General features: G+C 36.4%; 1 pseudogene; it reads right to left on the bottom strand.

Moving 5' to 3' along the window:
• Positions 1–859: 859 nt before the first annotated feature.
• On the bottom strand, positions 860–976 carry LOC145291685 (5S ribosomal RNA; annotated as a pseudogene).
• Between the last annotated feature and the right edge of the window lie 4,820 nt (positions 977–5,796).

Here is a 5,796-nt window from a genome sequence, read left to right as displayed (position 1 = left end):
TATATTCATCTTTTTTCTCACTTCACTAATAGCACAAACCAAACATATGTAACAAACTTTCTCATTTAATTGTTTATGCATGCGAACAATATCTCTCTCCCTCACACTTCACACTAAACAAATGCATTTTTTGTGTTTTTTTTGTTTTTTTTACAAAGGAGTTATCACATATTAAAGCCTAGAGGTCACTCGAGGATAAGGGTTGATATGCATTTGTAGTCATTCAGACAGTAGCGTTAGTAGCCATTTGTGGTAGAAATTTGATATATTTGGATCATTTACGATTCAATAATAACTTGCTTACACTGAACTTAAAGACAATATTGTAGTCAGCTAAAAAGCAGGCCAGCGGAACAGAATTCTACAAGCGGGAAGTTCTAGGAAAGAAGCTTTGTTGATGGCATCCACGTTTAAGTTTAGGCACCTATACAGATTGGGGGAAATTATTGATAGTGATTTTGGCTAGACAAATGTTTATTGTGAAAGATTGGCGAGGGGGATCATAGATTGGTGCTCAGTCGAACACTTTCTATGAAAATAACGATATAGCAGAGAAAGGCTCACAACGTCTCTTCTATCGAAAAGAAGTGGCAGAGAATAGAAAAGGGCATAAAAGTCCGTTTTAGACTCTGTCAAGGCAGGATAGATTGCTCCTAGTAAAAAAAAAGAAGAAGCAGGCTCTGTCAGTCTTGGAAAGACTACGGATTATGGATACCCACGAAGGGTTGCTTGCGCATGAAATTTTTGTGGCAGGAGGTGCGCAATCTCCAACCACACCTCTCTTGAGACGACATTGTTAAGTACCAGTGGCAAGTGAAACACAGGACGACTGGAAAGAAATGCCGAGATAAGCGGAGAGCACATACAGCGCCTAGAATTCCCAAATGGTCACCCATCTGGTACTAACCAGGCTCAACGTTGCTTAACTTTGGTGATCTGATGAGAACCGGTGTGTCAACGCGATTATGCTGTACTTAGTGCTCCTTGTAGCTCCTGCCCAAATGTGGCAACAGTACTCCACCTTAGGTAGAGTATTGCATCAGCAGTGAGATATCTACTGGGACGGTAGACAGATTCAACTATTTTTCCACTGACCTTGGTAACGGATTTGATGTATGTGCTCCATTTCAGATCATAAGTGAAGATCAGACCCCAAAGCTTGTTTAAACATGGAGCATCTTAACGTCGAAAGCCGTCTATTTAAATAGGGGGCAGATGTGCGTCAGAGCATTGAGGATGAAAAGAGAGAAGCTTGCTTTTAGATGGATTAAAATTAACTAGCCACATTTTCCCCAATTGTACCAAAATTTTTAATAGAAGATCGAAGAGATCTTGGCCACTTACGGCTTTGAAGTTTTGCCATAGATCGTAGGTGTCGTCTACATAAATGGCTACGAATGATCTAAGAATGTGATGAGGGAGAGCGTTGATGGAGATCAGGAAGAGAGTTGGGTCCAGAATGGAACTAACAGAGCCCAGAACGCTTGTAATAGAGAAAAAAAATAATCGCAGCTCTCAGTAGAAAGAGAGAGAAAGAATTAAAAGTTTATGAAGAAAAGATAAAAGAGAAGCAAACACTACGATGAAGAGAGAAAAAAAAGCGACAGAATTAACTCCAGTCGCTGCTCAGATGAAAAGAATAGAGATACTGCAATTCCTATCATAAAGATTAAAAGAAAGACAAATAATACAGTAGCTGCTACAATGAGAAGGAAAGAGACAGACATAAGTCTATAGCGCGCCTCTTAATATTCAAAGTGAGAGATGTAAGTTTAAAGTCGCTGCTCCGGAAAAAAAGTCAGACACAACAGTTGCTGCTGTGATGAAGAAAAGAGGACAGTCAGACACTGCAGTTGTTTCTCTGCAAAGAAAAAATGAGGCTGACATTACACTAGATGCTACGAAGAGAAAGAGAAAAAAAGAAATACGGAAGTTTACAAGTAACTTTGAAGAAAAACAGGGAGGCAGACGCAACTCTACAGTTACTGCTTGGAAGAGAAAAAGAGAGCGTATTTAGTTCTCTCCCACTGCATGAACTATGACACCAGGGTCAGAAAATGGGAGTGAAAGGTCACCCCCTTCCCCCGTCGAGGGTACACTGACTTGCAAACAGTGCCTGGCCAGCTTGGTCGACATTTCTCGGTTAGGACACCTCAGACGATTAGCAATAAACCTCTTCTCAAAGCCTAATAGGATAGACCCCCCCCTAGAACTACACAGAACCAGCATCACATCGCAATCAACAGGGACCAGATCATTACAGGAATGGTCTAATCTTTGTTGATTTTTGGGGAAGGGGGTGAGAATAAAAATCTCTAGCTGACCGAAAAAAAAAGAGAGACGCAAGTTTAAATACTAGCTGTAGAGAGAAAAAGGAAAACAATCACTACAGACACTGAGAGGAATAGAAAAAGAGAAACAGATGCGTATCTGAATGTACTGCTATGAAAAGAAATAAGAGTGACAAAGTAACTCTACAGTCACTTCTACTATTCATATACTACTTACTATTAATGTACAGGACAGATTCTTCCTCTAGTAAGGACAAAAGTTCCATAAACTTACTCCATCTTCTCATTCTTACAATCAATCTAACACCTGCTCCACCTTTGCTCCAATAGTAAAAAACCGCCTTCGTTCAGTCTTGAAAGACAATAGATAGATGGTTGCACGTGAAAATGTAAGGCAAGGATTGCACAATATCCAACCATATTTCTCCTGAATGAGCACTTTGAATATATTAGCAAGGAGAAATCCAGGACGACTGGAAACAATGCTGAGGTAAGCAGAGAGCATATCCAGCACCTTGAATTTCCAAATGGTCTCCCATTTAAGTACAGACCAGGCTCAATGTTGCTTAACTTCGGCGATCTAATGGAAACCGGTGTGTCAATCTGATTATGCTGTTCATGCTCCAATGGCATCATCGAGGTAACAAATCTTCTCAACAATCTCAGTAGCTTTGCTATCCAGATATACTTTCTTCACGTCTGATTGCTCATCTATTTCCATTGTCTTACACTTTTAGGAGACAAATCAGTTATCCTATCTCAACCAACTAGTAATCCCACTGCACTTCTTGTGCACCCAATGTTTAAAAGTTACACAAAGAATTTAACTGCACCTGACTTCTTTATGCAAACAGATCCGTTTATTGGCAAGCGTGTGTTTACCATTATTCTTATTCATGTATTTAGAAGTGTTCTTTTTACAACTCTTCATGTTTATATATTTTATACGTGCCATTTTTCACGTTTATCCCTTTCTAAACACAATAGACGACTATACACTTTAAAAGTAGGTAATGAAATCCATTCGGATAAACAAACATCCCCACTGATTATTATGTTATATAGAGCAATGCCGCGGGATACCAAGTAGTATGCAACAATAAGAACAACGGTAAAAAGATATCCATTAAAATACTGAAATAAAAGTCACAATGGTAAAATATGTGTAAAGCTCATCTGTAAACTCGGCACATTCAACATATAAAATTATCTTGTTTGGTCTAAACAGCATTTAAGCTAACATATGAAACTGTAACATGTTATTGACACTAATGAACTTTGTTAATGTTTATTGAAAAAAGTGTGCATTCCCGCCTGAATAACTAATAAAATGGAGACATTTTTCAATTATGACCTAAAAATCAAAATCTTTTTAATTAAAAAATATATTTTTTTTGCTATTTTTTTAGATGAGACTTGATCATTTGTATTAGTTTGATTAGTCAAACTACTGTTCTCATTTGGGATGTTATTCTCATAACGTTTTCTTTTTCTATATGCATCATGTCAAACTCGAGAATCATTATGTCAAACCCGGGATTCTTTTAAATAAAGAGTTCCACCCAAAAAGCTGTACAGATTTCCGAGCTCAACAAAATGCACTTGAAGACGGTCGGAGATTACATTGGCCGAAACGCTGTGAGAATAACATCTAAGATTAGTGCAGCAAGTTGAAAAATGCAACTAATACGAATAAAAAGTGAGTTGTCTCCCTTAAAACTTGACTTATTTTCTTTTTCCTTACAAGTTTAAAAAGTATGCAAACCAATTAAAATGTTAAACTAAAATACCTTTACTGCGTCCCGGGCAACACCAAAAAGGAACAGCTAGTATAAGATAAATCTTTTCTCTAAAATTATGTTTTTCTTCCCTAATTCTGAACCAATTTTGAACATTCTTTCCACAACAGGACAACGGTTCAATTTCTGTGTTTATATATATATATATATATATATATATATATATATATATATATATATATATATATATATATATATTATATTTTTATTCCGATAGTGGAACCGTTCATGGTAAATTAACTTAAGAGAGACCCACCTCACAACTGCATCCACGCTGATAAGATCACAACCTTTCTCATAAATCTTTTCAGCGAAAAGATAAAGACATTGCGAGAGGGAAAATGTTAGCCATTCCGAGGACGAAGATTATTTTTTAAGACACGCCATTCGCTTGGCAGCTGCAACATTGTGACAGAAAGAAATATTTCAAGGAGCCAAGTGTGTCTTTTATCTTTTTACACAAAGACGCAAGTCAAGAGATCTTTATTCGTTTTCCCCGGAAAAAGGTCAAGCTATTGTGGCACAACAGTAGTCAGACCACATTCTAAACATATTTATAAACGTTTTCAAAACAAAACAAAAAAATAAATAAAATAAGGTAAATGTAATGAACCATTTTCCTCCTGTCTACTTACGTATCTACCTACCTATGCTATGCTGTAAACCAGTGGTTCTAAAACTTTATACAGTATGGCCGCACATGTAGCAAAGTGCCCATAAATGAATGTTGTCTAGCCAGTATGTGTACATATGTATACGTGTCTCAAACGTCAGTAGATATATTTGGGTTTGTGTGTGCATACTAGTGTTGGTACGATTAATTGGAATTGGGAATCGGAAAAAGCAAAGATTTTTGGGGTATTGGAATCGGGAAAATTTGAGCATATTTTCCGATGCCAAAACCGATTCCTTTAATTACGTTTTATTTTAGTTGGTTTTTTTATAAAACGACTCTCATTGCTTGTAGTAATAATAAAATAATAAATATTCATTGATTTAAACTTCCAGAAAACCTTAAATCTCTAGATCACACCCTCAAAAGTGTATTTTTACGTTTGAGAAAATATATGCACATTTAAGAAGTGTTTTTACAGTAATCAGGACCAAATAACAACTTTATAGTAAAATATTTAGAGATTTATAAAAAATCGGAATCGGTAATTGTATCGGAATCGCGAAAAATATTGGAATCGTCCCATCACTAGTGCATACATAACATATATATATATATATATATATATATATATTGATCGTCTATATCTATACATTGATATGTCAGCGTGTTTATAACACAATATTCCTTACAACATTTAAGGGACTGTTTACAAGACATGCACTGATTGTAAAACATTGAAAGGGATAATAGCTTTTCGTCCGATAGGTTCCATTCAGCCGGTTCTTGGTTCATCTGTTTGAACCATCGGACCTGGAATATACATCTTCAACTTCTAAGACCAACACAGAAATCATTGATAAAATAATAATTACACGTCTTTATTTTGGTAGTCTCTTTCTCCTCGAAGTTGCAAGCACCCTTTTTTTTTCTTTTTTTTTCTTTTTTTTTTACACAGTGATCACCACTTATCAAGGCCCGGAAGCCACTCAGGGATAAGGGTTATTGCAAGTACAGTATGATAGTGTGGAGATTTGATGAAGTGTTTACTTAAGGGGGCGGTTCATTAGGAATTTGTTAACATTGGACTTGA

This window comes from Euprymna scolopes, chromosome 12 (genome assembly GCF_053919585.1).
Source record: "Euprymna scolopes isolate OS-2025 chromosome 12, ASM5391958v1, whole genome shotgun sequence".
In the NCBI taxonomy this organism is placed as follows: Eukaryota; Metazoa; Mollusca; class Cephalopoda; order Sepiida; family Sepiolidae; genus Euprymna; species Euprymna scolopes.
The sequence above is the reverse complement of the archived record's forward strand: the minus strand, read 5'-3'. Positions and strand labels throughout refer to the sequence as shown.